This window comes from Triticum dicoccoides, chromosome 5B (genome assembly GCF_002162155.2).
Source record: "Triticum dicoccoides isolate Atlit2015 ecotype Zavitan chromosome 5B, WEW_v2.0, whole genome shotgun sequence".
Classification (NCBI taxonomy): domain Eukaryota; kingdom Viridiplantae; phylum Streptophyta; class Magnoliopsida; order Poales; family Poaceae; genus Triticum; species Triticum dicoccoides.
Genome location: NC_041389.1, coordinates 168,934,007 through 168,946,855, shown reverse-complemented (window position 1 = coordinate 168,946,855; position 12,849 = coordinate 168,934,007).

Genomic DNA, 12,849 nt, shown 5'->3' with positions numbered 1-12,849 from the left:
CTTTTAGGGTGGACCACCCTATTTCAAAATACTAGAACCGTAGACATGAGTGAATAATATTTCTTTGTGTGATCTCTTCCATCATGTGTGGGCAATGAACATTGCATTGTATAGAAAGAAAGCGTCATTTCTAGCTTTTACATAGGCTTCGATCTTTTACATGGAATACAATCTGCCTACTTGCTTTGTGTCGCACTACCAACACTCCACTCTTGAAGCTAAACATTATGCCACTCATAATTCCTTAGTTTATTTGTTAAAATGTGAATTTGATATGATTCTAATGTTCCTACTTCAGTTTTGAAATGTGTGTCTGCCTGTTATAGAGACTTAAGGGGTTTGTATTTCTGTGTGTGGTCTGGTCAGCACGGTTGGGGGGATGAACTTTGCATATGCAGGGGTTTATAGGGACACTCTTCGAGTTGAATCCACAATGCATTCCATATAGAATCTGACTACTTTTTATGTTTTCATGAATCTCAGATTCTGAACAACATCATAATGATTATGAGCTTGCGCACATGAAAAGCATAAAGCAGAAAAATGCCATGGCTGTCAAACTTGGCATTAAGGGACTGAAATCATGTCTGGATGCAATGCAATGCGGACGTTCTCCACCTACAGATTCATGCTCAGAATATGATCCTAACAGTGATTCTGAGCTAGAGGGAGACCTAAGTCAATGTAGCTCCCTAGTGGAGGAGTCAGAGGCAGATGCCCTATCTTATTCACCTATCAAGGTGCTTGCTCTAACTTTCCAAGGTTATATTGGTCGCACATATCTTGCAACTGATGCTTTGCATTGCTTCTACTTTGTTGCACTGCCATTAGCTTAGTTTACACATCGTGTATGTGAATACGCCCTGCCTATCCATTTTCAGTACAGATTCCATCTGTCATCATACCATATTTATCCATTCAAATGTTGTTCTGGTGTATCAGACGTTCAAAAGGAAGAGGGTGATTGCTGATCGCGGAGGAGCACAAGCAAAGTATTTGGAAAAGGTAGTGGCACCTGATAAATCAAATAGCCCATTAGGTGTAGTTGCAATATCACCTGACCCACAAAACACCCGAACTCTAGCAGACTCTAGCCCTAATACACTAGTCATTTCTGATGCCCCAACTCAACAGACCCCAACTGCAGCAAACAGTATGATGATGCCAGTTGACATAGCACTAGCTCTACGATGCAAAACCCCCATTCCAGCAAAGAGTACACCAAATCCAGTTGCCAAATCCCTTTTCGAATCAGAGAGAGCCCCAATTGCAGCAAATAGGACCCCTGTTCCATTTCTTCCCATTTTAGAAGACGAAGCTTATATCATTTTCAGGAACTTTGTGCGCATCTTTCCTTCATGGAAAGATTATGCCGCAGACACAGAACAATTTCCAGTCTTCCTCCGCAACTTACGCATAAGTAATTTACTAATGTTATTCATGGTCATTACTGCATATGTTTCTGCTGACAGAAGACACAAGATTTCATTCTTTTAAATAGGCGAGGACCAAACTAGATTGTGAAGATGAGCAAGGGTTGGTTGCGCTTTTCAAGCACTCATTGATGAAGTATCATTCCTACCTGAGGCAAGCGCATTTCGATGGCAAGCCTCTAAAGAAAATTTTCTGTAAAGTCTGCGGTGCTACATTTATCCAACGGTGACTGGAATAATCTTGTTACACATTGGTCTTGGATGCAACATAAGGTACTGTCTATGATATCACATCACAATTTGAACTACATTTCTGCATCTGCTTTAACGTCTCACTTGTACTAAAACTATTAGCAGAAGAACATTCATTCTCAAGGGACCACAAAATCTCACAACTATACTGCACACTGCCGTGGTCTTGTGAGTATCTCTTGCCCTGTATGACCATACTTACTTTCATAGTTGTTTGATTATGTAGCATCACTACACATGTCAGCCTCGTTATCGTCCATTTGGTGGAAATTATAAGATCCGTATGGACTCTTACATAAATTTAGAATCAACCCAATGCTTTTGAAGAGGTTTAGCTCTGCAGTCCTCTTGTAAGGATTGAACGTCGTCTATCACTGTACTTACATTAACAGCTACTCCCTCCGTCCCATAATATAAGAACGTTTTGTACAATACATCAGTGTTCAAAACACTCTTGTATTATGGGAAGAGGGATTGGTTCATTGTGTAGCATTCTACATCTTATCTCCCTCGCCAAACATTTACTAAAAAAGATCAGATCTATATCTAATCTTACCAACAAGTAGAATACACAGATAATGCCAGTGCAGCAGTGTAGCCCATTGCTCTTGTCAGTACATTTTGTCCTGCAACACTTGTACTTCCAGGGATTGGTAGTTGATTATGTAGCATCAATCTGCATCTTATCTTCATTATCCTCTATCCCTTCCAGCATTATCATATCTATAATTACTCCCTACAAAATGTAGAGTACAAGTAATGCTTATGAAGAAGATTATGTGCTAAAATTCTTGAGTTATCCTTCCCTTGACATGGAGAAAGGCATTATAACGCCGGTGTTAACTGTTAATGTAAGTCGGTCCTTCTAAAGCCTTTATCCTCAACTACTGTTAAATTTGCTCATACTCCCTATCATTTACTGCTGTTTAGTTTGCTGTTTCTATCAAAATGCATGTTCGCAAGAACCGTAAGTTCTAAGTTTTACTTGTAAAACCAAATTCCTTAGCATGCACATTACTCAATACTCCCTATATGTATGCTTGTTTTTGTGGATCTATAATCCAGTGTGTGGTGAAGCAGCCCACGTTTGCACCTTGTCATCTCCTGTTTTATCTTACTGATGTGGGTGATGATATGAACAACATACCATGCACATTAACCAAAATAGATACAATGATTACCTTTGCCCTTCATCTATGCTTGTTATATTAACATGGCCGGTAGTGTGGTGAAGCTCCTCGCATTATGAACAATGCCAAATTATGCTATTGATATTTTGAACTTACTCTTTATTTTCTAATTTGAAATTGGATGGAATTGACACCACAATTATCATCTTTGTTTATACACGTGCAAAACCTGTCATCTCTATGCTTTGTTTCAGGGTGATATGCCTGATGGCATGCACAAGTCTGCTGAAGGCTGTGAGACAAACCCAACATATATTGCAGCAAAGAAGGCAAACCATCTTGAAGATAGAGAGACAACCCCAAAGTCTTGTCTTGATGCAGTGTTCAAGTTACTTGAGACTAGCAGTCAGACAAGCTCACATAATTCATTCTCTAAATCAGTTTGAATTGTTCAGTCTCAAGGTCTAGCAGAAAGGCATTCTGCAACTCAACTTCGATTTGAAGTCCTATCTCTAAGAAAGATTGCAGAGCACACCAATGAGAATCTCATCGCTAAACAGCTACACCTGGAAGCTATGACCGACATGCTAGGCCGGTCTCACAGCCTTGCTCAGCAGCTTGCGCAGAAGTTCCCGTGCAAGGCTAACCTTTCTTGAACTGTCTTGGAAGTGGTCTCGGTTCAGTATTATTTTGTTACGCTGCAATGGTGCCCAGTTTTTGTAATTTGCTTCTTCGTTGCCCTTTATGATCACTGGTGGCGAACTTCGATGCCCAGTGGATGTAATATACCATAAATCCTTTATTGTATAGTGTAGGTTTATTCTTCGTTACTATGCCGTAATTTCTTTTTTGTATAGAGTAGGTTTGTTCTTAACTCCTACTAGTTACTGCCATCTTTCGCTATCTGAAAAAAATCTGATGTAGTCGACCGGGCCGAAACATTCGCCTCTAATGGGCCTTGTTTTTAGCGGGCCACAATTGGGCCGGCCTGCATCTTTCTTGGGCCCGAATGACTGGGGCCTTCACACTTTTCACCAGTCCCACAACTTACTCCGGCCTATATTTTAGTTGGGCCTTTTGTGGAACCAGCGCTTAGTTTGGCCCAAGTAGCGTTGGGTCATTAACAGGCTGAATATTCTACTGGCCTGTTACGGCCCAGATGAAACCATGGGCCTTTAGCAGGCCGAAATGCATGTTGGGCCTCAATTTTCACTAGTCGTCGACGGGCCTTCAGCAGGCTGAAGTTTAGACCGGGCCTTTTTGGGCCCAATTATATGACCAGCCATTACCAGGACGAAACATATCTCGGGCCTTAGTTGGCCCACTGATATCATGGGCCTTTAAGAGGCCGAAAGCTTAGTACAGGCATCAACGGGCCGAATTATACGACAAGCCTTTAACAGGCCCAAAGTCACGTTGGGCTTAACTGTTGCCACCTTTATCACAGGCCGTGAGTGGTCCCGATGTCCCATCGGACCATATATGGCCCATGGGCAGCACGAGCCATTCCCAGGCCGAAAGTCACACCGGGCTGAAATGGGCCGATGTCTACATCGGGCCTCTAACAGGACGAAAGTCACTGGGATGTAATTGGGCCCAAATATTCGGCAAACAATTAACGGGCCAGATCGGGCTTCGGGCCGTAAATGGGCCTTTATTAAACATGTCGTTATTGGGCTGGCCCACTGGTACCTGAGTAAGTACTACGGGCCTTTCACTAGGCCGTTAACCTATATGGGCTTTTGTTGGGCCCCGCCACGTGTCAACGTATCATAGGCATGTCTCCTCCAATGGACGGGGGACATATGGCCCACTGACGAGCTGACACGTGTTTCCTCCGGCCAATCAGAACTTTACACGTGGAAACTTCCCATTGGTCCGGGCTGTTAACGGGTTATCGGATCCAAAACCAGACCCGATAGCTTAACGGTGTTCCGTTACGGTGGATGCCATGTGTCGGTGACCCTTGACGAAAGCACTTCTATGACGCGTGATTTATCGTCATGGAAGTGGACACTTCCGTGATGATAATTTTGGTAATGTCATGGAACACTTCTACGACAGCACAGGTATGACTATTTTGATTCTGTCATAAAATCGTCATGGATGTACATGCATGACAAAAAACGTGCCCTACTGTGACAAACACGTATCATCACGGAAGTGTATTTTTTTTGTAGTGACTTGTCCGGACAGCCGTCACTTCTTTTAATAATGTACTAACAGGTTTGGGTATTTGTTCTGAGTTGGCCTTTGGCCTTTACGCACTAACCACCACGCGAGAATAGTTATGGGCCTCGATGTCGTGGTATCAGTCTAAGCTTTGTCAGACATCCAGTTCAGCATTGCGGCATGGCCTGGTCGGCGCCGCGGTGGAGGTGGCCTGGACCGCCCTGCGCGCAACGATCCAGAGTGGAATGGGCAATGGGCCTAGACCCCGGAATGCTTAGGATGTAGACCGGTGGGGACCTCTCTGCTGAGCCTATGTACGGCTGCGACGTGTTGGTTTTTCGAGGCTGGGCATTGACCCAGAAAAGTGTGTCCGGCCAGAGTAATCAAGCGTGTTGGAAAATTTGGTGCACCCCTGTAGGGAAGATTATCTATTAATAGTCGTGTCCACAGTATCGGACGCTCCGACTTGTATCCTGATCTATTACAAGTAGAAATGGATACTTGAGATATGTGTTGGATATGTGGCTCCGAGATTGCTTTCTCGCAGGGAGCCGAGGAAGGATCTCTGGGTGTTGATGTTACAACATGCTTGTTTAATACTCCCTCCGTTCCTCAATATATGGTGTATTATTTTTCTAAAAAGTCAAACTTCTCTAAGTTTGACCAAGTTTATAGACAAAAATATCAATATCTAGAATACCAAATCATTATCACTAGATTCATCATGAACTTTATTTTTACATTTTATATATTTAGTTTTATAAATCTTTATATATTTTTCTATAAAGTTGGTCAAACATAGACAACAGTTGACTTTTTGAAAAACTAATACACCTTATATTTAGGAACAGAGGGAGTATTATAAACTGCTATTCTTTACTCTCCTACATGGTGCAAGATGCTTGGAGCTGCTTGAAGATGCTAGTCTTCGATAGGCTAGGCCTTCCCCCTCTATACTGGCATTTTGCAGTTCAGTCCACAGATACAACCCTTCCATTTGATACCAATGCATACTTAGTATAGATCTGATGCTTGCGAGTACTTTGGATGAGTACTCACGGTTGCTTTGCTACCCCTTTTCCTCCTTCTTTTTGGTTGTTGCAACCAGACAGTGGATCCCTGGAGCCAAATGCCACCGCCGATGGATACTACTACGTGGAGGCCACCGACGACCAGGAGTAGTTAGGAGGTCCCAGGCAGGTGGCCTTGCCTCTTCGATCGTGTTGCTTTTGTGCTAGCCTTCTTAAGGCATCCTTGTTTAAATTATGTCTGTACTAAGATTTTGTTGCTTCTGCTGACTCGCTTGTGTATCGAGCTTATGTATTCGAGCCCTCAAGGCCACTGGCTTGTAATATGAAGCTTGTATGTCTTTCATTTGTGTTTAGAGTTGTGTTGTGATATCTTCCCGTGAGTCCCTATCTTGATCGTACACGTTTGCGTGTATGATTACTGTATGATTGAATCGGGGGCGTCACACTTGTCCTTTGCTACGAAAAGGATTGGGCCACCTTGCTGCACCTTGTTTACTTTTGTTACTTGTTATCCGTTATGAATTACCGTATCACAACACTATCTGCTACCGATAGTTTCAGTGCTTGCAAAGAATACCTTGCTGAAACCGCTTGTCATTTCCTTCTGCTCCTCGTTGGGTTCGACACTCTTACTTGTCGAAAGGACTATGATAGATCCCCTATACTTGTGGGTCATCAAGACTCTTTTTCGGCGTCGTTGGTTGGGAGTGAAGCGCCTTTGGTAAGTGGAATTTGGTAATTATAAAACTTAAGTTTGATTGTGTTAAATCTTTTATGGATACCGATGCTTTGTTAAATTTGGTAAGTATAAAACTTAAGTGGAATATGGACTTGACTCTGTGATAGTAGCTTCTTTTTGTGAATCATTTTCTACTCATGTTGATCTCTCTAAGGAGAAGTGGTTTAAATATCATCCTCCCATTGAAGTTAAAGTAGTAGAACCCATTAAAGTTGAAGAAGAAACTATTACTTATAATGTTGATCCTATTGTTCCTACTACTTATATTGAGAAACCACCTTTCCCTATTAGAATAAAGGATCATGCTAAAGCTTCAACTGTGGTTCGTAAGACTTATACTAGAACACCTACACCCCTTGAAAAAATTAAAGTTGAACCTAGTATTGCTATGGTTAAGGATCTCTTGGTTGATAATATTGATGGGCATGTTTTTTATTTCTATGATGAAGCTGCTAGGATTGCTAAACCCGACACTAAAGATAAACATAGACCCGTTGTTGGCATGCCTGTTGTTTTTGTTAAAATAGGAGATCATTGTTATCATGGCTTATGTGATATGGGTGCTAGTGTGAGTGTGATACCTTATACCTTATATAAAGAAATTATGAATGATATTGCACCTGCTGACATAGAAGATATTGATGTTACTATTAAGCTTTCCAATAGAGATACTATTTCACCAGTTGGGATTGTTAGAGATGTTGAAGTCTTGTGTTGGAAAATAAAATACCCTACTGATTTTCTCGTACTTGCTTCCCCACAAGATGACTTTTGTCCCATTATATTTGGTAGACCCTTCTTGATTACTATTAATGCTAAGATAGACTGCGAAAAGTATATTGTTACCGTTGGTTTAGGGGATATGTCACATGATTTTAATTTTTCTAAATTCCATAGGCAACCCCATGATAAAGAATTGCCTAGTAAGGATGAAATTATTGGTCTTGCTTCTATTGTCGTGCCTCCTAATGATCCTTTAGAACAATATTTGCTAGACCATGATGTTTAAGAATGAAAGAAGGAAAATAAATGAAGTATTCTTTAAGCAAGGACCTATTTTGAAACACAATTTGCTTGTTGAAATTCTCGGAGATCCTCCTCCACCCAAGGATGATCCCGTGTTTGAGCTTAAACAATTACCTGATACTCTTAAATATGCTTATCTCGATGAAAAGAAGATATATCCTGTTATTATTAGTGCTAACCTTTCAGAGCATGAAATAGAGAAATTATTGAAAACTCTGAAGAAGCATCGTGCCGCTATTGGATATACTCTTGATGATCTTAAGGGCATTAGTCCCATTCTATGCCAGCACAAAATAAAATTGGAGAAAGAAGCTAAACTAGTTGTTGATCATCAATAACGGTTAAATCCTAAGATGAAAGAAGTGGTAAGAAATGAAATACTAAAGCTTCTGGAGGCAGGTATAATTTATCCTATTACTGATAGCCAGCGGGTAAGTCCCGTTCATTATGTCCCTAAGAAGGGAGGTATTACTGTTGTTCCTAATGATAAGAATGAGTTGATCCCACAAAGAATTGTTATAGGTTATAGAATGGTAATTAATTTCTGCAAATTAAATAAAGCTACTAGAAAAGATCATTACTCTACCTTTTATTGATCAAATGCTACAAAGACTATCCAAACATACACATTTTTGCTTCCTAGATGGTTATTCTGGCTTCTCTCAAATACCCGTGCCAAAAGAGGATCAGGGAAAGACCACTTTTAGTTGCCCTTCGGTACTTTTGCTTATAGACATATGCCTTTTGGTTTATGCAATGCACCTACTACCATTCAAAGATGTATAACTGCTATATTTTCTGACTTTTGGGAAAAGATTGTTGAGGTTTTCATGGATTATTTCTCCATTTACAGAACTTCGTTTGATGATTTCTTAAGCAACCTTGATCGAGTTTTGCAGAGGTGCGAAGAAACTAATCTTGTCTTGAATTGGGAGAAGTGCCACTTTATGGTTAATGAAGGTATTGTCTTGGGGCATTAAATTTCTGAAAGAGGTATTGAAGTTTATAAAGCTAAAGTAGATGCTATTGAAAAGATGTCGTGTCCTAAAGTTATATCAAAGGTATAAGAAGTTTCCTTGGTCATGCTGGTTTCTATAGGAGGTTTATTAAAGACTTCTCTGAAATTTCTAGGCCTCTCACTAATCTATTGCAAAAAGATGTTCCTTTTGTTTTTGATGATGATTGTGTAGACGCATTTGAAATACTTAAGAAAGCCCTGATTTCTGCACCTATTGTTCAGCCACCTGATTGGAATTTACCCTTTGAAATTATGTGTGATGCTAGTGATTATGCTGTTGGTGTTGTTCTAGGACAAAGAGTTGATAAGAAATTAAATTTTATCCAATATGCTAGTAAAACTCTAGACACTGCCTAGAGAAATTATTCTACTACTGAAAAAGAATTTTTAGCAGTTGTATTTGCTTGTGATAAGTTTAGACCATATGTTGTTGTTTCCAAATTAACTATTCACATGGATCATGCTGCTATTAAATATCTTATGGAAAAGAAAGATGCTAAACCTAGACTTACTAGATGGGTTATGCCGGTGTACAAAAGTAGGGGCTCTCCTTTTAACCCCTTTACTTGTGTAGGGGCAGTCAGAGCACCCCGCCATGGCCACACATAACAGGGCAGGAAAGGGAAGCCGGAGAGAAGCCGAAGGCACAAAGCAGACAAAGAAACGACAAGGGTCAAGGCCACAAAGATCAGATGAACGAGGCAGGTTTCCCCGGCAAGACCCTTGCCGGGGCAGCTCGCCCCCACTAGCCGAGCGAGCCACCTTAGAGCCCACTAACACTAAGTAAACGCATTGGGATAGGGCGCAGGAGGCACCTCCGTGGTGGCATGCAGATCTTTGTGAAGACAAAGAATAGTCAAGATCAAATGAGGATAGGAAGGCAACCATCCTCACCAAAGAAACCCACAAGACCCCCGGCAAGATCCTTGTCGGGGACGCCTACGCGCCATGGCAAGACCCTTGTCGGGGACGCCTACGCGGCATGGCAAGGCCCTCGCCAAGCGCGTCAGCAGGGCCACTGCCAGGCCCGCGCCAGCCAAGTCTCCGCCGCCAATCGCATGCAGCTGCCACCCAAACAGCTGGACAGACACCTGTGTGGCAGCATGCAACCCTTCATGGAGACTCCACCACCACGCCACCTCAGCTGCCTGCCTGCCTACATGGCACCGCATGCATCGCTGGCCAGGGCACGTGTCGAAGCAAGGAGGAGCGGCGACGGATGTGACGGGCCTCACCCCCGTCCCCGATAAAGTGAAGGGACACGTAAGGCTCGCATTAAATGCACTTTGTCCTGTAATACCAGCGATAAGCTCACCACGCAGTAGCACTTTCCACCTCCTGTGTGCCATTGTGGCAGCTCCTTTTGCCTATAAAAAGAGGCCCATGGCGCACCGAAGAGGGATTCGGCTCTTTCAAACCTAGCAGCACCCAGAGATAGTTTGAGAGCTCAAGAACACTAAATACATCAACCAAAGCAGGATCATAGGGTTTTACGCATCTTTGCGGCCCGAACATGAGTAAATCCCCTTTGTGTTGCCTACTAGTCCTGCTCTTATCACGACCCCCCTGCCCTGCAACCATAGAAGGGATTCCATGATCCCATAGGGGTCATTTCCCACCGACATCTTTGGCGCGCCAGGTAGGGGCGGCGCAATTGTGAGAATCGGGTCCAGTGGAAGGCCTAGCAGTTCATCATTGTCACAGCTCCTGCGGAGAAAGCAGCGCTGCCCGTTGGCGCGAAGGACGCCGAGGCGGTGAAGAGAGAGCTAAGTCATGCTGGATTTTAAGTTTTTCTCCTTTGATATGAGGTTATTATCCCCGATGGTTCGGCCTATGTATGGAGAGCTTATACGCAGAGGGGCCCTCCTATGATCGGCAACGCCCTTGTCCTGTTTCGAGTCTGCTCAACAGTTCAAGCAGCCACGTCAAGAGCGTCAGGGTAGCCTTTCATCCTCGGCAACGTTCTTGGTTCTGACTCGAGGAAAGCTCGACAGGTCGAGTGGCCGCGCCAAGGGCGGTAAGGTGCTTTGCCCGGCAACAAGCACACCCAGCAGGCTAATGAGGATCTGTCCTCAGAGCGCCGCCCTGGGTTTATGTGCCGGCAAGCTTACCCGGTCGACGTGGGGTGAACATACAGAGGGAAATCGAATGGGAAAATAACATGCATAGTTTCAGGGGCACTGCAGAGTTATATTACACAAATTGCCTCCGCAGTTTTAACTAAAGATAGCATTGTCTTGGTCATGAACCTGCGGCGGTGACGGAGAACGGGGTGCTGGCCCTCCACCCTCTTGATTTTGTCGATGCGGCTGAGGATGGGCTGGATACGCTCGTTGAGCGCCGCAATGTCGGCATCCTCCGGCAAGCTCTTCAGCACAGCTCCGAAGTCGAGGTCTGGGTGCCAGTGCGCAATCTTGGTGAGCACCCTGGTCATGGTCCCCCGGCAGAGTATCCGGGATTCCTCGGCCAGGGAGGCCGCCCGATTGGAATGAAGCCGCCTCAGGGCACCGACGACCTTCTCAAAGTAAATGGTCAGGTTGGCGTTGGGGCTCAGGTTCGCCTTCGGGGTGTACTCCATCTCCGGCATCCCCATGATGGCCAGCTGATCGGCGGCCGAGTTTGCAATGACGGCAAGGCTTTCGAGCCAAAGCTTCTCGCCCGCCACGTGGTCCTCGAGGTTGGCTGTCTCGTTTATCCACCGCTGCTTCTCCGTCGCCAACTCCTTGGTTAGGATCCCCTCCCGGGTTTTGGCCTCCGACAACGTCTTCTAGAGAGCTCCCAGCTTTAGCTTGAGGTCGTTGATGGAGTTTTTGGCTTCGGAGAGTTCTCCGGCCTTGCTGATGACCTCGCCCTACGCCACCGTCAGAGCGCCGTTGAGCGTATGCTTCTCCTGGGCCAGCTTCAAAGCTTGCCCCTCCAGCTCCTTCACCTTGTCAGCGTGAGCCTGAGCCTGGGCGTTGAGTGCTTCCTGATGCCTCCGCTCCACCTCTTGGGTCCGCTGTAGGACGAGCTTGCCCACCTCTTCGTCCTTGCCGCGGAGTGTGGCAGCAAGTTTCTCCTCGCGCGTGGCAAGGTCCTCTTCCTGGGTCTTCAGCGCGGCCTCGTGCTGGCTCCGGGTAGTTTTGGCTTCATCGGCAATCTCTTCGCCGTCTTCTGGGCCTTCTCGACATCGGCTAGCTTCAGGGCGAACTCCACCTCACGGTTGGCCAGCTCGCCCTGGGCGGCCTTCAGTTCGTCCTGAGCTTGGCGAAACTAGCCTTGCGCCTCGGTGACACGCCCCTCGAAGTCCTCCTCCGCCTTCTCCACCACCGCCGCCCTGGACTTGGCCTTGTCCAGGCGGGAGCGGTGGAGCGCCTGAAGCTTCCGGAAGTTGGCGCCCATGGCCTGGAGCAACCGCTCCTCCTGGGAGCCGGCGCCGTCGATGCCCGGCTCGTCGACAAACTCAAGCCCGGTGGCGGCAAGGGCCTCCTTGTCAAACACCTCTCCCTCAAAGGGAGCCCTGGTGGTCGATGCGCCAAGGAGATGGACAAAAAGGTCGTCGCTTACCTTCAGGTACCTACCGGGGCCGGAGGCGACAGAGGAGCAGGGCAGGTCGTCAAACGCCACCTCCTTGGCAGTGGCCTTGCCAGCCTCCCCGGCGGGCCCCTTGCCGGGCTCTTTGGCGGGCCCCTTGGCGGCGTCCTCGGCGGCGCCCTCGGCACTCTCCTCCGCAGCAATCTTCTCCGCCTCCGCCGCGGCATCCGTGGCGATGTACTTGATGGCGGTGTCAACGTCCTCTCAGCCTACCGAGGAGGGGTCTGGATGCCAAGAAGGAGATAGGGCTGAGCCAAGATCGAAAGCTAGTAAGAAACAAAGGAAAGAAAGAACACAAGCGGAAGTGGAGAGCGAGTGGCTTACCCGTGCCGGGTCAAGAGGCGGAAGCCCCTTCTCCGCCAAGGTCTGGCGTCGAGGCAAAGCCGCTGGTGCCTACGTTCTCCTCCCCCTCCTCCATGTGCACGGCCTCGATGCTTGGTGCCCTTGCCGGGGACGCCCCTTGGGGCGGTGTAGT